This window comes from Carassius carassius, chromosome 4, assembly GCF_963082965.1.
Source record: "Carassius carassius chromosome 4, fCarCar2.1, whole genome shotgun sequence".
NCBI lineage: Eukaryota > Metazoa > Chordata > Actinopteri > Cypriniformes > Cyprinidae > Carassius > Carassius carassius.
Genome location: NC_081758.1, coordinates 24,820,617 through 24,847,009, shown reverse-complemented (window position 1 = coordinate 24,847,009; position 26,393 = coordinate 24,820,617). Strand labels below are relative to the sequence as shown.

General features: G+C 40.8%; 1 long non-coding RNA gene across 1 annotated transcript; it reads left to right on the top strand.

Moving 5' to 3' along the window:
• The first annotated feature begins 5 nt into the window (after positions 1-5).
• LOC132130633 (uncharacterized) lies at positions 6-25,081 on the top strand. The gene is made up of 3 exons (XR_009428747.1): positions 6-139; positions 7,629-7,741; positions 24,799-25,081. It is a non-coding gene; the product is annotated as an uncharacterized LOC132130633 (long non-coding RNA).
• Positions 25,082-26,393: the final 1,312 nt, after the last annotated feature.

Here is a 26,393-nt window from a genome sequence, read left to right as displayed (position 1 = left end):
CCCTTTAGACAGCGTGTAGCAGAGCTGACTGCTTGTTACTATGGCTACTCCGTACGTTTATCCCTTAGGTTGTATTTTTGTTTCCCCTCTCGGTTAGCTTGTAATTTTCTGGAGTCATTTTCAGGAGTCATTTGAATACGTAAGTCTGTTTTATATTCACAACGCATCACGGCTTCCAGCTGAAAACACGGGTCTTCACCGTAAAAGCGTTTAATAACAGATTTAGGATCATTATCCCAAAGACATCCAAGAGAGTGACACTAATGATATTTGATGGTCAAACAAAGATAACGCTAATCCTTTCAGTAGACAACACCGCTCCCTATCGGCTGTAAAAAAAAATATATACATATATACTTCAAACCATAAATTATAGTTTTTGTTGTTATTTAGGCTAGATTTATTTGTTGTTGTTTTAGTACAACATTAGCCTACTATAATATTCAATATACTGTAGAACAAACAGTGACATTAAAATATGACGTGAATCAAAATTGACTTAGTTTAAATCTTAATAATTTCAGTTGTCTGTGTTCAAATCTGATTGTAAGGTCAGTGACTAATTTGTACATCTTCCTCCCTGAGTAAGATGTGATTCTGAGTGACATATGGTATCCTGTCAATCTACAGGCAATCTCTCTGTGTGTGTGTGTGTGTGTGTGTGTGTGTGTGTGTGTGTGTGTGTGTGTGTGTGTGTGTAAGAAGGGCTAGTCCTCCAGCGTGTGTTTAGATAACATGAGTGTGTTGTAGCTTTTACTCTTTGAGCTCTTGTGTGTGTGAAATGTCAGTTTATTCATTACCCACATTTAGATCAGGTCTGAAAGGCCAGCCACACATTTAGAAATGATATATATGCAGTCATGTGATCTGTTTAAGGCTGAATGTCATCAGCTATGGCAGAAAGATCAGTTTGTGTTTTAAGATAGATGACTTTTAGTAAGCAGAGGCCCGTTTTGGTGTTTTCTGTGTGATTTATTTTTCTGCAGCTTTGTGTGTAATATTCACATGTCCTTTTGCATAAGTACAAATATCTGACCTTTTCTTATTTCCCTAGTGCTCAGAGCTAAATATAGCCCACTCACCTTAGCCTGAATGTAAGACCTCTCAGCCAGACATACGCCTTCTTTTTCCTATTTTCTTTAGTCTGCTCTTTCTGTATCTGAGATGATCGGATGTTTAGTACCGCGAGCCTAAACTGAAAATATTCGTTGCAACAAGCTCAGAGAGAGAGCAAAACCACACACACCCACCCAAGAAGAAATTACTGGAGTACATTTGTCAGCAGCTATTCACTTATACGTCCACACTGCGGTCTACACACAGTTACTAATAAACCAAAAGTACACATGGACACACAGACCCATACATATTCTCTACGTACTTTGAACTTTGCTTAAAAAGTGGATAAAAAAGCATGCATTCATACGTTTGGGGTCGATAAGATTTTATAATATTTTGAAATACATTTTTTATGCTTATGATTGACCTTTTTAAATGTATTTTTTATTGTGCATTAATACAGTAGTACCCATAGTATTATGAAGTATTTTTACAATTTAAATAACTTTTCTATTTTAATACATTTTCAAATGTAATTTATCCTTGTGATGGCAAAGCTGAATTTTCAGCAGTCATTAATCCATTCTTCAGTGTTATATCATCCTTTTTATAATGCTAATTTGTGCTCAGATACATTTCTTATTATTATATGCTAGTATTTTTCAAGGAAGCCATGTCACATTTTTTCACGATCAATGAAAGTTCAAAAGAACACCATTTATTTGAAATAGAAAAACTGTATATTGTGACACACACATTGGCAAATGAAGTGCCATTGACTAATACATTTTTTTAGTTTACACGCCAGACTAATACACTGTTATAAAAATATATGACGATGTATGAATGCATAATTGTAATTTTAACTGAATTTAGGCCCAGTGGTGGTGCTTAAGACATTGCTGGTCATTGAATGGTTTTGTTAAAAAAATAAAAATAAATAATACTGTTAAGATAAAAAATACTCGTATTAATTCTACTACTAATAATAATATAAAATGTCCCAAGGATTGATTGGGTTTAATTAATATTAATCACACTGCCTTCACTCAAACTGATTTTCTGAAATCGTAACAAGCGAAGGTAAGAGGTGAGTGCAAGCCAATGTGATTGGCGTTTGCATATTAGTTCCGCCAACTACCATATGAACCAGCAGTGGCTTCTGCTTGTTCTTAAATAATACCAAATTATATGAATAATTCCAAATGAACTATATGTTATTTTGACAGAAAAAAATACAACAGATAATATTTTTTACATAAAGCATGTCAATTCCACATAGTATGTAAGAGTACCGTATTTTTCGGACTATAAGTATATGAGTATAAGTCGCATCAGTCTAAAAATACATCATGACGAGGAAAAAAACATATATAAGTCGCACTGGACTATAAGTCGCATTTATTTAGAACCAAGAACCAAGAGAAAACATTACCTTCTACAGCCGCGAGAGGGCGCTCTATGTTTTCAGTGTAGACTACGGGAGCACTGAGCAGCATAGAGCGCCCTCTCGCGGCTGTAGACGGTCATATTTTTTCTTGTTTCATTTCTCTCGGTTCATGTCAAATTAATTTTGATAAATAAGTCGCACCTGACTATAAGTCGCAGGACCAGCCAAACTATGAAAAAAGTGCGACTTATAGTCCGGAAAATACAGTATGACTCTCTCGCTATCGCATGTGTGAGAGAAACACTGAGCACTCTCTGATAAGCATCGGCGAGACATGCACCTTCACACTAGAGTTTACAGTGCTTCAAATATGCTGTGCACCCATTGAAATTAATTGGAAAAAAAGCACTTTACAGATACAAAATATATCTGCGCTAAATTTATACTTAGCCTCTAACTCTACCAATTTAATGTTATACATTAGTCACCCAACATGGAAATTTATTCACAGGTGTAAGTGATTTACTTGCATTTTTGTTAAATATACGTATGTAGTTATATATTGTTTACTTTTACATTTATGTAAATATTTCATGAGCATTTGATTCACAGACATTCATAGTCAATCTAAATACACCCTGTTTTCCTGTTCACACATGCTTGAGTGTTAATGTCTGAGCATTCGTTTCCAAGCAGCCCAAATCTCAGATAAAGTCGACTGGGTGGTGATGGTGACTTAACGTGACTCTGCCCTAATGAACTCTTCCATTTCCTTCTTATTTGCACCTATTACTAATTGACATCATTACTGCTCAAGATTAGTATTTAAGTCTGTATGTGCTTAAAGGTGCAGATGTTTGTGCTCGTATGTGCGGGCGAAGGCCTTACATTGTGTAATGTTGGATTTGGTTGTGGTCCAAAAATACATTATATTAACTGAACCATGTTTTGGAATAGTTTCACTGAAGAAGGTGTGTTTGTGTGTGTGTGTGTGTGTGTGTGTGTGTGTGTGTGTGTGTGTGTGTGTGTGTGTGTGTGTGTGTGTGACAAGGAGGTGGAATGACTGTAATGGAGGAACTCAGGAGGGTGTTGATAGAATATTCAAGCAGATAATAGACCTATTTCACACCCCCCCCCCTCCCCCCTCCCCAGCACACACAGTTCTCTCTCTTATTCTCTCTCTCTTCATCACTCAGTCAGGAAATCATGAATGACAATCCAACACTGCCCCACCCAGAAAGCCCCCAACAGGCCCAGCTCAGCACAATGAGATCACAGTATTACAACAAAAACATTTGCTTGGACCAAAAAATGACATACACCTACACATGCACATAGCCTGTTTAAGCAGCAATTGTATACAGGCAAAAGTAGACACCTACATGCGTACATGGACCCATATGCAGTGTGCCAGTCCTGTATGAGTATGTGTATCTGGGAACACATCCATAGGCAGATGATCTGGTTGTCACGGTGAGCAGTGGGCTCAGAAAACTTCTGTGTGTCACTATGCTTGAATAAGTGTGTGCGTGTGTGTCTGAACCGGAAAACTTGGCGTGAAATTGTGGTGGCGACTGTGACGGATCTTCATTTCCACTCTGACAGTGGTGCTCACACACACACACATTACTACCTTTGTTCTTATACAACAGGTTGGAGAACAAGAAAAATGTGTGTGTGCATCTGTGTGCATGCATGTGCTCGCATGTATCAAGTACTAAAGACATGTTAAGTGCTTTTAATGATTGTTTAAAAAACCCATTATGTTCGGCAAATGGATCCAGTATTGATTTCATGTCATTTTACGAGTATCTGTGTCTCAGGTTTGAACATCTTTCCGGACTCTTAAATAATGTATTTCTAATGGACTCCACACTGCATAAACACTGCACTTACATACTCCATTTAAAGATGACAGGATCCCAATCAATTGCCGATCAGTAACCTTTAACCTCAGTGTGCAGGTTCCTCTTAACCACTGATCTGCATTGGGTTCAGACACAGAGTTGGCTGGGCAGTTGTTTTATGTCTCAGAAGGGAGATATTTGTTTCATTGTGTCATGGCTATAGCTAAACGCAGACCTTCCAGTCATTCTGTCCTCAGTTTTAAAATAATTAGCTTTATTTGTGGTTTCTTTTTAAATGCTGCTGGCAAAGCAATCATGCAAGATCAGGTTTTGGCATATAAGGGAATGTTTTAGATTATATTTATGCTATTAAAATATTTACACAGAGAAAAATAATTATCATAAGATTAGTAAGAGAAAGGTTAAGGGATTGAATCTGATTGAATTACATTAACAATAACATTATAGTTTCAGTCTGAGAACAGTGGCAATTTAATATGGTAAAATTAAAAATTATACAGTAAAAATAGTCTAGGACTTGACTAAATTGCAGCCTGCTAAATGAAATAAATACTATAATGGGTTATATGTCAAATGTTACCTAACCAAACCTGAAAATAGGTCCCATTCACTTATATTTGAATTTAAGTGAGAAGAAAAATGAAGAAAAAATGTAGATATCAATCTGCTATTATGACAGACATCGGTTATGATCATCTTTGGTATCTCCTTAAAAGGCAGCTCTATATTTAACAAAGCACATACAAAAGACCTGAGCCGGAAGCAACACAACCTGTTCTACAGATTACAAACTTTTGTTGCGCACAACCCTCATTGTTGTTTTAGATGTACATTTACATTTACAGTGTACATTTGTGACCCTGGACCACAAAATCAGTCATAAGGGTCAGTTTCTCAAAATTTGGATTTATACATCAACTGAGGAATCTGAGGGGGCAAAAAAATCTAAATACTGAGGAAAATCTCCTTTAAAGTTGTCCAAATGAAGTGCTTAGCAATGCATATTACTAATCAAAAAATGAGTTTATTTATGGTAGGTTCCATCTTCTTGGAACATGACCTTTACTTAATATCCTAATGATTTTTGGCACCAAAAAAAAAAAAATCTATCATTTTGACCCATACATTTTTTTTTTTTTTTTGGCTAAAAAAATATGCTAAAAAATATACCCAAGCAACTTACTGTAAGACTGGTTTTGAGGTCCAGGGTCACATTTAAACTGAAAATGAAAACTAAAAATCAAGACTGTACTAGCAGTCATTATGCTAAAAAGTTTTATCATTTTCAGACTCAGATATAATGTAAGAACTCAATACAATACAGTACAATACAGACATAAACATTGTTTTAAATGGATTTTTACAATGTAATCAATCAAGAATATAGTGTATATTAAGAAACAGACAGGATATTAATTTTCATTCTGTTGGTTTACTGAATGTATGTGTGTTTCATTGTTTACTTAAGCTATTTCCACATATATCTACTTTTCTATCTCGAGAAATACAAGAGTAAGATAGATGAACGTGTTTCATGCTTAATGAGAGTGCATGATGAAATGCTCTTCACTGATCATTATAAATCTATTAGTTTTATAGCTCAAACCACAGCAGACTGACTGCACTGTTCATGAATAAACAAATGAATGCACACACACAGGACAGAAAGCAGAACACCGCTCTCAACACACAATTATCCAGCATTCCTTTGTAATTGAATATATTTCTCTGTCTGTCTCCCTCTCTCTCTTTCGCTCTCTAGCTTCTTGTATCTCCAGCTAGTTAGGTAAAAATGTAGGAATATCCAGTGTGTGTCATTTTGTACCAGTTTTAAAGATGGTCACACATCAGCTCTGATGTAATTATGCTGTAACTGTGTGTGTGAGTGTATCTGGTTGTTTACATCCCAATACATTAGCGCCAAGATGTCCGGTCAGAGATACCAGTCAAAAGTGTCTCTTCTTTTCTCTCTCTGTTCTGTTTCTGTGGTGTTGCCTGCAGCTATAGTCTGTGATAGATAAGACATTATCATGAAAGAATCTGATGGGATTGCGAACGGCTGTTTTGAGGGGAGCCTTGCGAATTACATCACCCTCTCTTTTCACATTACAGATAACTGTGATGTATTATGTGTCTGCTACACAAAGGTTTCACACTAGAGACGATTTCACAGCGTGTGTAAAATAATATCTTTTGGTGTGCACGTGTGCGTTTTAATGAGTGTATGATTTTGAGTGCATGTCTGTACAAATGAGCATGTGTGTCTTCTGTAACTTGAGCTCTAATGACTGTCCTGTTTCTTTAGCACCTGTCATTCATTTTTGACCCCACCATACCAGCCTTGAACTCCTCAAATGGTTTTTTGTGTGTGTGCACTGCACATAACGATATAAGATGACAGTGAACAAAACTCCCATATCCATAAGAATGGACTAACATCACTCACTCAACATTTGCACGCACAGTTGTGTTTTGAAACTCCACCACTTACCGAAAGATTAGAGGTTCAAAATAAGCCCTGCATCTCCTTTTCTGCAAAACCATGTTTTCTAATGTCTGTAATAATATTGAGAGTTTAAACATTCTGAAAAGTACAGAAATACTTTATACCTTATTTAGAAATGTCTAGACTCTCTGACTGCATATTTATGGACACACACACACACAAACCGTGTCTGAGAATTGCATGAAATAAAATTTGGAACACAACTTCCAAGAACCTGCTCCGAATTTTGTGAGTGCGCTAAAATCATATCGTGTCTGAGATTTCTGTTCTAACGAGACTGAAATACAATACAAGCCAATTATGTTCACAAGCTTAAAGGTGCCAAGCAAGCAAAGGACCCTATCGTTCATTAACCCCACTCTGTTCAGTGTGTGTGAGTGTGTGTGTGTGTGTGTGTGTGTGTGTGTGTGTGTGTGTGTGTGTGAGTCTGTATGTGTTCATTAGTGGGTGCAGTAAAGCGTGTCTAAGTGGCACTGTGTGTAAGTAAATGGAGCTGAACAGCTCCTCAGCTGTGGATTTAGGTGCGTGTGTGTGTGTGTGAGAACGTATGTTTTTTTTATTTTTGGGGGGGGGGGGGGGTTGTGTGTAAGGGTGAAAAAAGTATTTTGCCTTTTCAAAGTGAACTGCTTTGTCTGTGTAATTTTGCAAGTGAGATGTGTGTGTACCCAGTAAAGAAGCTCCCAAGCCACATTTACACATTTTTAACACAAGCTACTCTTTAAACAACCGTTTTTAGGAAGAAAATAGAGACAGAATGTGTCAATTTCAGACTGTGCATGTGTGTTTTTCTCTTGTTCCTCAGAAGTAGGGGACAGATGTCACCGATTGAGCTGGCCCCCCTCCCACTGCCCCGCCTCTTCCCTCCCCTATCAAAGGCCTGGGAGTGCCGGAGTACACATCAATCATTCTGAGTGACAGGTAGGAGTGTGTGTGACATTGTGGGAACATGTATAGTGTGTGTTATAGTGTGTTTAAACACAAGAATTCCTCTGTCCAGATAAAGGCACTTTATCGGCTGCTGTCTGCCTGGTCAGACATTATTTACTACTGCCCATCCCACACACAAAATTGCACTTCTCTCTGCCTCATTCTTTTTTAAAGTCTCTTTTTTTCCTTTACCTGTGTATCTTGTTTTTTAGGTCTATGTTAAAATGCACATTTGCTTGACAAATGTTTTCTTGTCAAAGGACCATGGATGGATTTCTATCGTTTTGTTTTGAATTCATCATTACCTCATCCATGGGCGTCTGATGAAATTATTCATAAATGCACTTCTATTTGTAATTTTATGAAGTTAAGTTTTTATCTCAGAACCCATACATTTTCCACTTGCTTAACTGGCAAAGTGAAGTTTTTTTTTTCTTTCAATTTAGTTTACAGTTTAAGATAACACAGATTAAAAACTATTACATATGAAGGTCTTGTAAACATATTTAGAGCAAAAGTCACTTTGAAGTTGTGTTATTCTTTAAATAAAGTGCCCAGTGACTGCTGGGAGAGGTTAACAGACTGCTTCAGGCAACTACGGATGTTAACAATCTACTTTTAAGTAATGGCAGTTAGTAAAGAGACAATATGAAAATGTCATTTCTCATAGATGTCATCAAATGATTTGTTGTCAGTTTTTTGGCATTATAGCTTTCATCATCCTACTTAAGATATGTTAGATGGTGTGGTTGACCTGCAAAGGGCGATTCTAAGTACATATGGGTATTTATATCCATCCAATCAATGGTAGCGGAAAGTTAAAGGAAAGCAGCAATCTGACTGGGTTCCTTCCTGTGAAGGAGCCATTATGGGAGCCAGATTTCTTTCAGATGGATTTATTATAGTGGATTCATTATCTCTAGCTTAGGATTTAATTCAAAATTCGTTGCACAGATATATTTCAATTCTATAGAGTTACATATACAGTACTTTTTAAAAGTTTGGGGTCATAAGATTTTTTTTCTTGATTTTTTTTCTCCACAGGTTGCATTTATTTAGTCAGTAATACAGTAAAAACAACACTATTGAATAATGCTGGTTTAAGAAACAGTGCATATCATTGTAAATGTTGAAAACGGAAATGGTTATATATATGGAAAAACGTGGATACGGTCATACTTTTTCAAATTTAAAATATAAATCTTTTGTAAGTGTCTTTATGATCACTTGGTATTATTTTAATGCATCCTTTAATGCAGCCTAATTTCTTTGAGAAAAAAAAACAAAAAAAAAGAAATCCTACTGTTTCCGAACATTTGAACAGTATAGTGAAGATCTATCTGAGATGTACCTGTAATATTGTGGATTTCTGCAGTGTTGTAGTTGATCATTTATTGTAGAGTCAGTGAAGTTTGTAATGTACAGTTAATAGTTAATTTAATCATACTCATGGTTAATGGTTAATGTAGACTTATGTTTGTAATGTACAACGGTCAGCTGTCTTGTTAAAACTAGACCAGCTGAGGTTCATTCACCTCCTTCTTTTAATGCAAGTTTATCATCTTTTACTCTTTGACTTTGTAATGTAATTATTAAATCAGAGTAATTAATGTTGGGTGGTGCATGTGGGGGGATAGATTGAAGTTTGAATTATTATACTTAGAATATACTTCTGTTGGGGTCAAACACACAGTGTCATGCCTCAGCACTCACCAAGGACAGAGAGAGGGAGGGTGGATGTAGAAAGGTGGATCACTGAAATAGGAGGAGGACACCCGAGAAAAGGGAGTGAGAGGGTATGATATGGACCCACTCGTGAGTCGTGACCTGTGGTATCTCACTGAGCCTCACTACGACAACTAGAGTTGAATTAATCACCAGCCCTCTCTCGTTCTGTCTCTGTCTGGACAGCTGTATTACTGATGTGGACAGTAACTCATAGTAAAGGCTTTGTTTTTGGCCTGCTTAGAAGCTTTAGTTAGTAGGTTTTAGTTACTCACAGGGCTGGGATGTGGATATGGTAAATCGGACTCTCACTGATGAACAATTTGCATGCCATTCTATATGGTAGACAAGATTAGGATGAGAACATCGTAAATCAATTATGGCTAATATTGTCCCCAACTTTTTTTTTCTTTTCTTACTGTTCAGATAACATGCTGGGAATAAAAGCCAACATGAACCTAAAAATGTATTAAACAACCTAAAAGTTAAGTAATAATGCATTTAAAGTAATGAAATTAGCTACATGCTAACACAGACATGTAAACACAAGCAGTAGGTGACATGGAGTTTGTGATGGTGAGTTTGGTTCCTCTTCAGGAACTCGAGCTGCGTCGAAGCGCTTTGGGGAACGCGTTCAGCGTACGCGACTCTGAATATCGTGTGTAATCAGTCCAATGGAAGGGCGTGACGTCACCGACGTGGTGACGTAAGCGACCAGGAAGCTATAAAAGCACGTGCCACGCAGCTGGCGTCAGCTTCGCGTCTTTCAGCAAGCGCTCTGTGTGTGAATGTCATTTGTCCGTCTTGTGAGTCTTATTTACTGTTGTCTGTCCAGTTAAAAGAGCTCCTAGACATGCCAAAAAGCAAGGCGAAAGTTAAGCACTCAGATGGCGATTCCAAATCGCGTTATAGGCTGTGTGTTCCTCCCTGCCCGAGATATATAACGGGTGGGGATACACACAACCTGTGCGTGGTTTGCCTGGGTTCGAAGCACGCTGAGTCGGCTCTCGAGGGGGCCGACTGCCCGCACTGTGAGCGAATGTCGGTGCGGCTGCTTCGTTCCCGGAGGGCCCTCTTCGAGGAGGGGGCCTTCGCCAGCGTTCCCCGCGGTGCTGGTCCCGCTTCTGTCGAGGCAGAACGGCGGCTGCACTCGTGGGGTTCGCAAGTCGATCTGGTAGAGGGAATGGAGACGGGCCAGTCCCTATCTCCTTCCACTTCTGCCAGATCCGGCACCCAATCCCTAGAGTCGGAAGCACGCACAGCGGTTCCTTCCACTCAGGGTGAGGGATCGACGGTCCGCCTCTCTTCCTCCGAGGAGGTCGATGTGGAGTCGCTCGATAGGGATTCGCCACCCCACTCGCTACAGTATGAGGAGCTCTTAGAGGTGGTTACTCACGCGGTGGCCAAATTAAGTATCGATTGGCCCGCCGAAAAGTCTACCGAACCGCAGAGAAGCAAGCTGGATGAACGCTTCCTGCGCGCGAGTCAGCCACCTCCCAGCCGGGGCCTTCCATTTTTTCCCGACCTGCATGATGAGATCGCCAGGTCGTGGAAACGTCCATTCTCGGCCCGCCTCTACATCCCCTCGTCTGATTACTACGGAAATGTAGTGGGGATGGGAGAGCACGGTTATAGAGCGATGCCCCGGGTGGAACAGACGCTTGCGAGCTATCTGTCCCCTGGCGCGGCATCGTCTCTGAAGGCCCCGGCATTGCCCTCAAAGCCACTAAGAACAACTTCGGCTTTGGTGGGCAAAGGGTATGCGGCTGCAGGTCATGCTGGTGCGTGTCTGCACACCATGGCGGTGTTACAGGCGTTCCAGGCCGACCTGCTCAAGGAGCTAGATGAGGGAGAGGAGATCAAGTCCCATGATATTTCTGAATTAAGAAGGACCGCTGATCTCTCCCTCCGCGCCACCAAGGAGACCGCCCGAGCGATTGGGCGGTCCATGGCAGCTATGGTGGCCGCGGAGAGGCACTTATGGTTGACCCTGTCCGATATGAAAGAACGGGACAGGGTCTGCCTCATGGACGCCCCGATCCAGCCGACTGGCCTGTTCGGCGACGCAGTTAATTCTGTCGTCGACAGGTTCCAGGAGGCCTGCAAACAGGTGGCGGCGTTCCATAAGTTCCTCCCTCGTCGCTCCCTCGGGGCATCTGGGAAGGAGATGCCCCAGCCGCACCCTAGCTCCTCACACCGCGAGGCCCAGAAACAGAGCGTCGCCTCTAGGCTCTACGCTCTAGGCCGAGGTCTTCTAAGCCCAAGTTAGATTTAAGGGCGGTTATCGAAGCTAAGAAGTCCTCGGCCAAGAAACCCTGACGCCAACGGCCCGGGGTTTCAGAGGGCAGCCTCCGCTGGGGTAGAACGGTACACACCGCAGTCCACGGTGCCCGTCCCACCTCAGTGCCCTCTAGGGGTCGTTCTGCCAACCCTGCCAGTGCTCCAGGGCGCAGCGGCCCCGGGCGAGCATCGTTCTCAGTATCCTCCGCCCGTGCGCGTAGCGGGGCTGGGACGCTCGCCGCCCCTGCGGGGGTCTCTTACACCAGAGGTCAGTCTCGAGAGACTGATTCCCTTAGTAGATTATTTAGCAGCATGGAAACTACTGCCAAATGTATCTCGTTGGGTCCTGCATATAGTAGAAAAGGCTACCGCATTCAGTTCGGCTCCGTGCCGCCTATATTCAACGGGGTCGTTCACACGATAGTGGGCCCCGGGCAGGGTCTGGTTATGGAACAGGAAGTGGAAACCCTATTAGAGAAGGGGGCCATCGAGGTGGTCCCTCCTCAGGACAGGGAGTCCGGATTTTACAGCCGGTATTTCATAGTTCCAAAGAAGGATGGGGGGCTGCGTCCGATTATAGACTTGAGGGTCTTAAATCGTTCAGTTATGAGACTGAAGTTCAGAATGCTAATAATCAAGCATGTTGTAGCTCAGATCAGGTCCGAGGACTGGTTTGTCACGATAGATCTCAAAGATGCATATTTTCATATCTCCATCCTTCCTTTAACACAGGAAGTTTCTGAGGTTCGCTTTCGGGGGCGAAGCCTACCAATATCGAGTACTTCCCTTTGGCCTCGCACTCTCACCCCGCACGTTCACACGTGATACCTCTTGGCCTGCTGTACATGAGACCCCTACAGTGGTGGCTCAAGACCAAGGGATTTTCCCCGAGGGGCAATCCGCTTCGCACTATCAAGGTCACGCGGCGCTGCCTCCGTGCCTTAGACATGTGGAAGAAACATTGGTTCTTGAATCAGGGCCCGGTGCTGGGAGCTCCTTGTCGCCGTGTGACACTAGCGATGGACGCGTCCCTCACCGGCTGGGGTGCGGTCATGAGTGGCCACCCTGCCCGTGGTCTGTGGAGCGATCGCCATCTAACGTGGCATATCAATTGTCTAGAAATGCTAGCAGTTTATCGTGCACTGAAGCACTTCCTCCCAGACCTGAGAGGTCACCATGTGTTGGTGCGCACCGACAACACATCAGTGGTCTCTTACATCAACCACCAGGGCGGTCTGCGTTCGCGCCCTTTGTACAAGCTGGCGCACCAGATCCTGGTGTGGTCCCAGAACAAACTCCTCTCATTAAGAGCAGTATATATTCCTGGGAAGTTAAATATGGGAACAGACATACTGTCGAGGCAGGGGCCGAGGCCCGGGGAATGGAGACTTCACCCACGGGTGGTAGATCAGATATGGAGAGTGTTTGGCAGGGCTCAAGTAGACCTTTTTGCGACTCAGGAGACGTCACAATGTCCCCTCTGGTTCTCTCTAGTTCATCCAGCTCCTCTGGGACTGGACGCTATGGTACAGACCTGGCCGAGGCTTCGTCTGTACGCCTTTCCCCCTATCGCTCTGCTTCCGGGAGTTCTGGCGAGAGTACGCCGGGACGGGGTCCGTCTGTTATTAGTAGCCCCGTTCTGGCCGGGCCGAGTATGGTTCTCAGATCTAGTCTCGCTCCTCGACGGCTCTCCGTGGGAGATACCGATCAGGACAGACCTACTCTCACAGGCGCAGGGCACGATAATTCACCCTCGCCCGGAGTTGTGGAAGCTGTGGGTGTGGCCCCTGAGGGGGCACAACTGGTAGCAGCTGGTCTCTCAACTGAGGTTGTGGAGACCCTACTCCAATCCAGAGCTCCCTCTACGAGGAAACTGTATGCCCTGAAGTGGAAGCTTTTCACTTCATGGTGCAGAGACCGCCAGCTAGACCCAGCAAACTGCCCAGTTGGTACAGTTCTGGAGTTTCTACAGGCTAGGCTCTCTGCAGGGTTGACCCACTCTACTCTGAAGGTCTACGTGGCGGCCATTGCGGCCTACCACACCCTTCTCGACGGTCAGTCTTTGGGAAGACACCCCCTAGTTACACGTTTCCTCCGCGGTGCACTGAGGCTGAGACCTCCAGTACGGTCCCGTATTCCCCCGTGGGACTTGGTTGTGGTGTTAGAGGCTATGTGCAAACCCCCGTTTGAACCTATTCAAGATATCTCAGACAGACATCTCACACTTAAAACCTCTTTTCTGTTGGCTATTACCTCTCTGCGGAGAGTAGGAGATCTTCAGGCCCTCTCGATGGCCCCTTCTTATCTTGAGTTTGCACCAGGCATGACTAAAGCGTTCATATACCCTCGAGCGGGATATGTTCCCAAGGTTCCCTCTGTTACACCACGACCTGTAGTGCTGCAGGCCTTCGGTCCTCCTCCCTTTCGGGAGCCCGACCAGGCGAAGCTAAACTGTATGTGTCCGGTTCGAGCACTGGACGCATACGTCCACAGAGCTGCCCTGTGGAGAAAAACTGACCAATTGCTTGTGTGCTACGGTCCCCCCAAGAGGGGTTCTCCTGCTTCTAAGCAGACTATTAGTCGTTGGATAGTCGAGGCTATCAACGTCACCTATGAGTCCTCTGGTCGTCCCCCGCTGTCGGGAGCCAAGGCTCACTCTACTCGGGGTATGGCGGCCTCTAAGGCCTTCTTAGCAGGTGTATCCATGCTGGACATCTGCAACGCTGCGGGGTGGTCCACGCCCTCTACATTTGTTAGGTTCTATGGCCTAGATATGCCAGTCACTCCAGGCGCTTCTGTCCTCCTGTCCTGAGCTGTGCTCCTCGGATACACACCAGGCAGGGGTTTGGTAGTCTGGCGGCGTTAGGACTCGTTCCCCAAAGCGCTTCGACGCAGCTCGAGTTCCTGAAGAGGAACGTCTCTAGGTTACGTATGTAACCCTAGTTCCTCGAGGGAACGAGACGCTGCGTCTCGGAGCCATACCCCCGGCACCCCTGCCGGCGCTTGCTGGTACTCGAAGCTGACGCCAGCTGCGTGGCACGTGCTTTTATAGCTTCCTGGTCGCTTACGTCACCACGTCGGTGACGTCACGCCCTTCCATTGGACTGATTACACACGATATTCAGTCGCGTACGCTGAACGCGTTCCCCAAAGCGCTTCGACGCAGCGTCTCGTTCCCTCGAGGAACTAGGGTTACATACGTAACCTAGAGACGTTTTGCTACTTACTTAAACTATGAACTTTTCTCTAAACTTTCTCACTGAAGAATGTGCCTTTCATGTGAAGTAGAATAGAGTAGAATAGTTTGAATTGGCATTCAACCTCTGCCTGGCTCCTCTACACTGGTGTGCTTGTGTGAGAGAAAGAGAAAGTGAAGTGAATGGAGTTAGTAAACCTAATGATGTCGCAGTGCTAATCTGTTTCTCTCATTACGCTGACTGACATTTGAATGCTAATCCTGAATTAGCTGGTCAACTATCTAAGTGTTTGAGTGATGACTTCATCAAACTTCACTCCATCTGTGTGTGCATTGTTGTTTTTTCATAATTGAGAAAACAGCGGGTTTTTTTTTCCTTTTTTCTTGTAGTCATCAAAGCAGTGGTGGGATGTGGGTTGCTGAAAGATAATCTCATCAGCTTAGTTTGTGTGTGTGGGTGTGTGTGTGTGTGTATAAGTGAATGTACTGTATGTGTATATGTGTATATCAAACGTTTGGAGTCAGTTTTAAATAAATTAATACTTTTATATATTGTTGTACTTTGTTATAAAAAAACAAATTAAAGCTGTTTTTTTAATTTTCTGTCCATCTAGAAATCCTTAAAATGTACCACTGTTTCCAACAACAATATTCATTATCTGACCCTGAAGACTGCTGGGTGTGGAAAATTCAGCTTTGCCACCACAAAAATAAGCTATGTTTTAAAATATACAAAAAAATTTTTAAATTGTAATATATTTATGCTTTCATTGTTTGTTTGTTTTTTTTAATAAATGCAGCCTTGTTGAGATCTGATGAAAATTTAAGGGTTGCATGTCAGGATATGCATAAAAAAAAATCTGTTGCTGATTTATTGAGTATAACTAGAACAATGAGCTGAGTATAACTAGAACTATTTAGTTTTACTTTTCCGGGTCTTGAAATCACAAATTGTCCATGACCGTGGGAACCGTGAGGTTAAAGAAGTGTTTTTGTGAAAATGGACATATCATCTGCTCAACATGCTGACACAAAAGTGCAGTGTAGCTAATGTCAAGCAGCAAAAACAGAGAAAAATAAAACATCCTGAGATCTGTGTCCTGCCTTATTGTGTGTGTGTGTGTGTGTGTGTGTGTGTGTAGTTGAGTGTGTGTGTGTAGTTGAGTGTGTGTGTGTAGTTGAGTGTGTAGAGTGTGTTATTAAAGTCTTGTAGAGGAAGGACAATGTCCAGACATCCAAATTTAGCCTTAAAGGTCGGGGAAAAGGTTAACATGCCTGAAAAAAGGATTTTGCAGGTGCAGATACTTGTGTGTGTTTGTTCAGGTGTGAGTGAGTGTGGATGAGCGTAGATGCGTTTGAGTAGAGTTACAGTAGTCTAAAGTCTAAATCTCATACGATGCGGTTTAATCATGCTCACTCTTAAGTGTTTAATGCTAATTGAGTGCAGCAGATTCTGGCATGGCTGTTGTCACTTGGCTGTTCAGTGGAAACGTATGACCTCCATTATGTCATTATAAACTGATTTAAAATCAGAACACAAATGCACATTGAAAAAAACATGCCAAGGTCAACTCACAGCTGCAACGTGATGAACCTCAAAAATATCCCGTAACTTCAATCCATCTATCGCTCCCAGCAGGGCAAGTGGATGTACTGCGTGTGTTGCAAGAGATGTGGGAGTAATTACGTTAATGTCAAGCTTCTGAAAATATATCTAAGCTGAACGTGTAATTTTAGTTTGCCTTGTAATGTAATTGACATGGTTAACTGCAAACATTCCAGATGTGCATGTGTGTGTAGATAGGCAAGTGACAGGTTTTCTCTGTTTACAGCTATCTTTATCAAAACACATTCCTCTGTTTCACACACACACCCTGCTGTGTCAAAGAGAACAGCTCTATACAAACTGCACCTGTCTGGCTCGTCTTACTCAGAGTAGGGTCTCACCTGTCCATGACCTGACTACTAAATCATACTTACATGCACACATGTACACATTCTCAGCACACTAAATCAGCACAGCTTTATAAATATGCAGCCGTTACTCACACACAAGATTACACACAAAGTGAAACATGAGTTTAAACACTTCTAACCTTCTTCTAGCCCCCTGTTCCCACACAGATACTGGCATGCACATGGGCACTTTGGACAGGGTGCATTCTGACAGGTGACCATAAACAATGACTATTTGAGGCTTTGTTTCTTCCCTGCTCTCTGGGAGTTTATCCTTGCCACTGTCACTCTTTCTGAACTGATTTAAGACTTAAGTAAATCTGAATTGAGCTGAAGTATTTTAGTATGGAAACAAATGGTTTATTTCTTAGGTGAAACACCACTCCAGCATCAACTCCACATTATCTGGTGTTTAGATAATGGTGTTTTGCAGACTATTAGTCGTTGGATAGTCGAGGCTATCAACGTCACCTATGAGTCCTCTGGTCGTCCCCCGCTGTCGGGAGCCAAGGCTCACTCTACTCGGGGTATGGCGGCCTCTAAGGCCTTCTTAGCAGGTGTATCCATGCTGGACATCTGCAACGCTGCGGGGTGGTCCACGCCCTCTACATTTGTTAGGTTCTATGGCCTAGATATGCCAGTCACTCCAGGCGCTTCTGTCCTCCTGTCCTGAGCTGTGCTCCTCGGATACACACCAGGCAGGGGTTTGGTAGTCTGGCGGCGTTAGGACTCGTTCCCCAAAGCGCTTCGACGCAGCTCGAGTTCCTGAAGAGGAACGTCTCTAGGTTACGTATGTAACCCTAGTTCCTCGAGGGAACGAGACGCTGCGTCTCGGAGCCATACCCCCGGCACCCCTGCCGGCGCTTGCTGGTACTCGAAGCTGACGCCAGCTGCGTGGCACGTGCTTTTATAGCTTCCTGGTCGCTTACGTCACCACGTCGGTGACGTCACGCCCTTCCATTGGACTGATTACACACGATATTCAGTCGCGTACGCTGAACGCGTTCCCCAAAGCGCTTCGACGCAGCGTCTCGTTCCCTCGAGGAACTAGGGTTACATACGTAACCTAGAGACGTTTTGCTACTTACTTAAACTATGAACTTTTCTCTAAACTTTCTCACTGAAGAATGTGCCTTTCATGTGAAGTAGAATAGAGTAGAATAGTTTGAATTGGCATTCAACCTCTGCCTGGCTCCTCTACACTGGTGTGCTTGTGTGAGAGAAAGAGAAAGTGAAGTGAATGGAGTTAGTAAACCTAAAAGATCAAAAGTGTTTTGATCTTTTTCTCATAAATGGGTGTTTCTTCAACTATGGGTATTTTGGCCCTGTGACAAATTTATTTTTGTCACTTTATCAGTTGGAACATACACATAAACCATTTCAAAAGTAAAATGGTCAGTAGAGTAGGAAGTCTCTAATGCTTACAGTGCTAAGTTTATTTGATCCAAAATACTTTTAAACAATAATGTGAAACATTATTACAATTATAAATAAAAATGCACAAAAATAATGCATTTTTATTCTAATATATGGTGAATTGTAATTTATTCCTTTAATGGCAAAGCTAAATTTTCAGCAGCAATTACTCCAGTATTCAGTGTGTCATGTGATCCTTCAGAGATCATTTTAATATGCTGATTTTATTGCTCAAGAAATAATAATTAAAATAGTGCTGGGCAATGATTAAAATTTTTTAATCGTGATTAATCGCATTTTTGTCTGCAATTAATTGCAGTTAATCGCATTGTTGTGCACTTTTTTCATTTAAAAGTAGGCCTACTGCTATATAAACAAAAGTGTAATAATATTTGGTTTGCTAACACTTTAAACAAATAAGGTGCTTTTACATTTAAATTTACATTTATTCATTTAGCAGACGCTTTTATCCAAAGCGACTTACAGATGAGGAAAGTGGAAGCAATCAAAAACAACAAAAAGAGCAATGATATATAAGTGCTATAACAAGTCTCAGTTAGGTTAACACAGTACACATAGTATCGGATTTTAAATAATATAATATAAAGAAAACAGATAGAATAAAAAAGAATAGAGCAAGCTAGTGATAGAGGTCTTTACACATACACACACACACACATACAATTGCATAATTAATGAAAAGAAAAATAGAATACAAAAAGATTAGAAAGGTAGTTAGATTTTTTTTAAAGAATAGAATTAGAATAGTGAGTGTTAAAGTTAGAGGGTCAAATAAAGATGGAAGAGATTTAAGTTTTAAGCCGATTCTTGAAGATGGCTAAGGACTCAGCTGCCCGGATTGAGTTGGGGAGGTCATTCCACCAGGAGGGAACATTTAATTTAAAAGTCCGTAAAAGTGACTTTGTGCTTCTTTGGGATGGCACAATCCAGCGACGTTCACTTGCAGAACGCAAGCTTCTAGAGGGCACATAAGTCTGAAGTAACAAATTTAGGTAAATGGGTGCAGAGCCAGTGTTAGTTTTGTAGGCAAACATCAATGCCTTGAATTTTATACGAGCAGCTATTGGAAGCCAGTGCAAATTGATAAATGTATATATATATGTGTATTCTTTTTGGCTCATTAAAAATTTATCTTGCTGCCGCGTTCTAAATTAATTATAAATGTTTGATAGAATTTGCTGGAAGACCTGCCAAGAGGGCATTGCAATAGTCCAACCTGGACAGAACAAGAGCTTGAACAAGGAGTTGTGCAGCATGTTCCGAAAGAAAGGGCTTGATCTTCTTGATGTTGAATAAAGCAAATCTGCAGGATCGGACAGTTTTAGCAATGTGGTCTGAGAAAGTCAGCTGATCATCAATCATAACTCCAAGGCTTCTAGCAGTTTTTGAAGGAGTTATGGTTGATGTGCCTAACTTGATGGTGAAATTGTGATGAAATTATGGGTTTGCTGGAATCACAAGCAGTTCTGTCTTGGCAAGGTTGAGTTGAAGGTGATGGTCCATCATCCAGGAAGAAATGTCTGTTAGACAAGCTGAGATGCGAATAGCTACCGTCAGATCATCAGGATGGAATGAGAGGTAGAGTTGAGTGTCATCAGCATAGCAGTGGTATGAAAAGCCATGTTTCTGAATGACAGAACCTAATTATGCCATGTAGACAGAGAAGAGAAGTGGTCCAAGAACTGCGCCCTGAGGCACCCCAGTAGTTAGATGTTGTAACTTGGACACCTCACCTCTCCAAGATACTTTGAAGGACCTATCTGATAGGTAAGACTCAAACCATTGAAGTGTGGTTCCTGAGATGCCTTTTGCCAGTAGGGTTGATAGGAGGATCTGGTGGTTAACTGCTTTTTACAGCAGTGTTCCTTTTACATACAGTAGCAGCAGTTAAAATATTTATTGTAGCCTAAATCTCAACTTATAACATTATTGTAATTAAATTAAATATAAAGCAAGTCATTTGTCACTGCAAGGACATTAAAGTTTTTATAGAAAAATGTGTGTTATAGAAAAACAAGTCATGCTCAGAGTCCATAGCCTCGATCATAACATTATAACAGGCATCTTCCTATTAGAGACCTGCACAATTGCAGGACCCATCGCAGCAGAGTGCGGCGCGGGACAACACTTGATGTGTGGATAGAGACTTGTGTGTGCGGGATGCGGTAGAATAATTAGGGTGTGCTCACACTAGCTAATCTCAACTGTGCCAGAGCGCGTTTGACACCCAAAGCCTGATTAGTTTGACTAGTGTGATCATTCTGTTTAGCAGTCCCTGGCTCGGTTGGAAGAGGTGGGCCAGAGTGCAAGTTAACAAAAAATTCACTCCACTGTGTTGAGTGAGAGCTCTTCTCTGCTGTCTTCATGTGCTATCAGAAAGTTTGTATTTCCAACTTATAAAGTCATGATTATGAGCTTGTTGCATTGTTTTAAAAAATAACAGTGGACAGTTGTTTGTGAATGCTGATGCCTAGCCTAAATAATTTGATCGGGAGCATCCCCTCCTGTGACCCATGATTTGTTTGTATGTGTATTCAGAGCCAGTGAGCAACAGACTTTCAAAATAATAAAAAACTGCGTTAACACGCGATAAAATAATTGTAGGCGTTAATCAATTAATATTAATAATAACGCGTAAACTTACCCAGCCCTAAATAAAAGTATATATAAAAACTTACCCAAACCTCTGAACAGTATAGTAAAAATTATATATAGCCTAATAAAAGATCCAAGAAAAAAAATTCTATAAAATATTCAATTATGGTTTATGATTATTTCATTCTTTGTTCATATAGCGTTATAGTTTTAAATGGGTAGTAATGACTATTTTTAAAATGGCATTTCACACAAAACAAAATAATTAAAAATTAGCTCCTTTTGTATCCCATAGACAATGTTACCAGATCTCGCTAGAAAAAGCTAGTGACCTAGTCTGACAAAACAAGCCTAAAATAAGCGACTGGCCTCACTAAAAGAAGCCAAAATAAGCAGCTTCTAGACCTCCTAGCAAAAATGCTGAAACACACACACACACTGAATGCCTGCTACCTCACAAAAAGACCTCATTCAAATAGTCAAGCCAACGTTACTTTTTATATATGTAACAACAGTGATGATTTGGTTCAGGATAAAAGATGCTAGAGAGATGTTTGCTAATTAGAGTGTGTGGAATTTGCAGTTATTTCTAGTAATAATGAAAATCAGTAATCATTTTCCAACTTTTCTGTAAATATCCTTTTTAATAAAGGCCTCAACATGACATGGTCTGTGAAAACTGACTTCATTATCATGCACATAGCTCCTGACAAAGCATCCATCAATTAAACAAGCCCATCCCCCCACCCCTCCTTTAGTCCCACCCCCCTACTGAGAGCTCCCAGCATGCTCTTTGAGAAGCATTCTGCCTTTTCTTTCCTTGTGTTATCAATGTTCTCTTTTTCTATTTGTTTCTTATGCTCTTGTAGTTGCCGGGTCCTGTTTTTCAGGGGGAGCTGTGAGCGCTGATGTTTCATATTTTATGAGAGGTTTCAAATTCAGATAAATCCCAGCAGACCCTCTCTCTCAGCCTGTCTCCAGGTTATTAATGAGGAGCAAGTGACAGTGATTAGAGCCTGTGTTCTATAGACAGAGACGCTGTAATGGGACAGTTTTTCATAGCCCCCACAATGAATTGAGACAGTTTGTTTCTCATTTCCTGCACCAGTTCAGCTTTCAAGCCCAATTTCAGCTGTCATTTAGAAGAGGTACTTTGTCATCTCTTTATTTATCTGTGTGTGTCACAAGACATTTTAGTCCATCACAGAGGTGTCACATTCATCTTATGATTTATATATTTTGTATTTAATAATGAACTAAAAGTTCCTCTCCTGAATCTGTGATGATCTTATCTTCGTCGCGTTCCTCTGGAGATTTCATTTAATGTTGCAAAGCCACACATACACATAACTGAACACACACAGACTCTCGTCCAAAAAATTTGAATAACAGGATTATTACAAAAAGCTGGCAGGAGATGAGAGAACAACCTGGCGGTGAGTGTTTAGGGGGGATGATGGGGGTGGGGGAGTGATATCTGCGAGGAGGAAACCCAAAAGCATGCAGCATTACTCTCCTCTCCAGGGTGGAAGAGAAACAGAGTGATATACACCTCGTCGGTCTGGGGTCATTGTGTGAGTTTAGGTTAGCTTTCATCACTGGAATGATAAACCGTCTGCAGTATTCCATTTGTTCTGGAGGAGAGAGAGAGAAGAGCAGAACTTTGAAGAATCTATCTTCGGTAGATCAGTTTGGGAAGCATTTCATTATTCTGCATTTAATCTAATGCAGATACACACTTTCTTTCTTTCTTTCTTCTCTGATTTCTTTTTATTAATAATAAATTATTCATTGATGTATTATTGGTTTTATCATTTATTTATGTATTTGCTTGTTTTTATTTATTAACTAATTTACTTGCTTATTTTTTTCACAACTTATTGTTTATTTTCTAATATGTCGTTTTCTGTAATGATTAGTTTATGCCATTTTTATTTAATTTGTGTTATCTCAGTATCATTTGATCTTTTTTCATTCTTTTATTTGTACTTTTTTGCTTTCTCTACATAAAGCATTTTTTAGGCCTATGTGTTTGTATCTGGTGGACATTTTTTAAATAAAGTTCTTAGTTACTGTAGATTTCATTTTTAATAATCACATGCAAATGCAACTCTATCTTTAAACCTTATGCACGCCGCCTGTGGCATGTAGCGACAAAGCAACATGATCCCATTCTTTTTCTTTGGTAAGCTGATGACTTCTGTGACCACAGGCATTCCCAGCCACTTGAGAAAATTGAGAATTGTTTAACTTTATGTAAATAAAGAGCACTTTGCAGGAGTGTCAGCTAGGATTGAAGACTTTGTCAGTAGGGTTCAGATGTTAGAGTGAAGGCAAGACAGGAAACATCATTTCTGCATTTCACTCATCTATATGATATAAAATGATGTGCCAATAGGAACGGTCAGCTATTTTAGATTTGTACATTGATATTTATTTTTGATTATGTGATGTAATGAGCATTCTCTGCATATTGTTCATTATTAGGGACAAGACAAATTTTGTTTGTTTGTTTGTTTTTTGTCATATTGGAATGACATTTTTTTTTTTTTTTTTTTACAGTATTTATGTTGTTCTTCATCCGGTTAATGATTTACTGCTTTAGCATTTGTATAGTTTATATAACAACACTCTACAAAAGCAAAGTGTTTTTTTAGGGGCAAGAAAACTAATTCCTCGTCAGATTAGAATATATCTAGAATATATCTTATAGATATCTCAGTTTTTCCAGCAATAAATATAATCTGTGATTGTATTTTCTTAATATATGTTCAGACATCCAGTCTTCCAATAACATTAGAGCAAGAGCACTTGAAACTCCCACATGCGACTTCACAGTACAGAGACTAGCGACATGCAGTGAAAAAAAAGTGTCTGCCGTGTCATTGGGAATTAACACTTACATTCTACTAACAACACATACACTCTCAAAGTCCAGCGATTACTTGATATCTGCTTTATCAGTGTATAAAGATATGCCACATAACCAACAGCATGTGTGTGCTTAGTGTAATGTAATCTTTGCTGTTCAATTTATTTAAAAGGGTTATCAGAACAAATGAGCTTAGATTTATAACTTAACATTAGAGAGATGGATATAGAAAGGCAGGGAGGGAGAGAGAGATAAAAAGACAGTTTTTGCTGCCAAATTCTTCTTGTCTTTAATCATGTTTTCAAAATGCAATGATCTTTTTCGCGTAGACAGTAACATTTGCTTTTGGACAAGCTCATTATGTACAAAAACAGTAAATACCGCTAGTTCTGTGACTCACACACATCTGTCTGGCTCTGTGTTGTTTAAGTTGGACGTTTTCTACGTTTTCGAATCTCTGACGTAATGTAAAGACTTAAATAACACAGTGGGATGGCAGATGTGATTGCAGAGATGTTGAGAGATAGAAAGAGTGTAACTGTTCCTTGTGTGAAAGGTGCAGACTTACATTAAGATCCCGAGGGTGAAAGCTTATCTGCGTATGAAGCGTTACTGATTAACTGACCTCACGCATATATAAAAACACATGAATACAAACGCCAAATATAAACACGCACGCACACGTACAGACTTGCCTTGCTCAGCTTCTGTGAGCTGTTATCCATTTGATTTGGGCTGATTACAGAGTTTTATGTCTGATATACAAATAAATAAACATCTGAATGCCGGCAGTGGAATAAATGTCTCATAAAAATAAAAGGGCCTACTAGTAAACTAGGATAAACAGCTTGATTTATCCAACGCCTGGGATAAATCAGTGATCTTCAACCTTTGCATAGCAGAACTTTCTGGGAAAGTTTGAGGGTTTTGTGTGTAATTTATTTCCAACCTGTAATGTCATATTTTTCCATTTACATTTTTCCAAAGGTTCTGTTCAGATTCAGAGCCGAGATGCAGTGGTAGCAAACGATAGCACGTGGCACATGCCATTCATTGGGGACACAAGTCTGCGTCTGGCCTGTGTCATTTCCTGATCCCATTTGCTCCATTCTTTTCTTTCTACTTTCTACTATCATCTCCTGTTCTGTCCATTACATACATAAAAAAGGCGTAAAATGTCTAAATAAAAACACAGGTTCAGTAGCAGTCCAGCGGCTGTATATCCCATCAGACATCAGTGATGAGCCACTGGGCACAGCTGGTAGTCAGACTGATGATGTCACACTCAAGGGTTTTTTTATTGGATAAAAAAAAAAGGTTGTATAGAGTTCACATTTTTAGATTTATATATATATTCTATATATATTTATATAGTATATTTCATACACATCATGAGGGCAACTCTCCAAACACTACAGTTCCAAGCCAGATATCATGAGACAGGCTGATTCATTTGACACTAACTACTAAGAAAACTTCCAAATGACCTAATAGGCAAAGTGGCATGTGAAGTGTAACTCACACGCATCTGGAATTAAAATCCATTTTTAATCAAAATAGATCATATTTAGCGAAAAAACAGACATGTTTTTCTGTCTGAAATATGACTGGTGTTGGCACACTGATTAAATTCTCATGCAGTTCAAGTTCCTCTGCTGTTTATTTTAAAAACATATTTATATATACATAATTCAAGGTCCTCTTGGCTGAAGAGAGATTTTAGTACAATATTTGCCTAAATGAATTTGATCAGTGATAACATCTAATTCACTCTCCTTGATCCCTTTTCATTTCAGTAGATGTGATTATATTAGGCAGCTAGAAAGACTATGAACGTTATTAGGAGGTATAAAGTAACACAAAACTTTTCATTGTTTCTGTGAAACTGCGAAACCTTTTTTCTTTGGGATCTGAGAGAGGCCCTGTGTGTGTGTGTGTGTGTGTGTGTGTGTGTGTGTGTGTGTGTGTGTGTGTGTGTGTGTGTGTGTGTGTGTGTGTGTGTGTGTGTGTGTGTGTGTGTGTGTGTGTGTGTGTGTGTGTGTGTGTGTGTGTGTGTGTGTGTGTGTGTGTGTGTGTGTGTGTGTGTGTGTGTGTGTGTGTGTGTGTGTGTGTGTGTGTGGTGAATTTTGCTGCTTTACTAAACGTCATCTGTCACATGTCTGCTGCAATTTTTGCACTTAGATGAGTGATAAGGCTGTAATATTCTATTCTACAACAATAAGAGTTTCATTTTACCATTTGGTGTGCCTGTAAATGGATAGCTGTGTCTTATCATAATATATTTAGTTTAAATTAATGTCAACAAACATACTATATAAAAGCTTAAGAGACTACATGGATTTAATATTTACATTACAGAATGAAATTAATATCATTCATTCAGTGTAAATGAAAACCTTTAATAGAATTAAAGTAAAAAGTGAACTGAAATAATGGACTATAAATTACAAAAATGAACAATTGTTTTAGTATTCATTGAGCACTCATCACATGGTGGAATAATCTGACCTGTGTGTGTGGGAGAAAGCACCCCACAGGCCATATGGTCTTTAAGGACAGTGATACTGATGAAAAAGATGGAC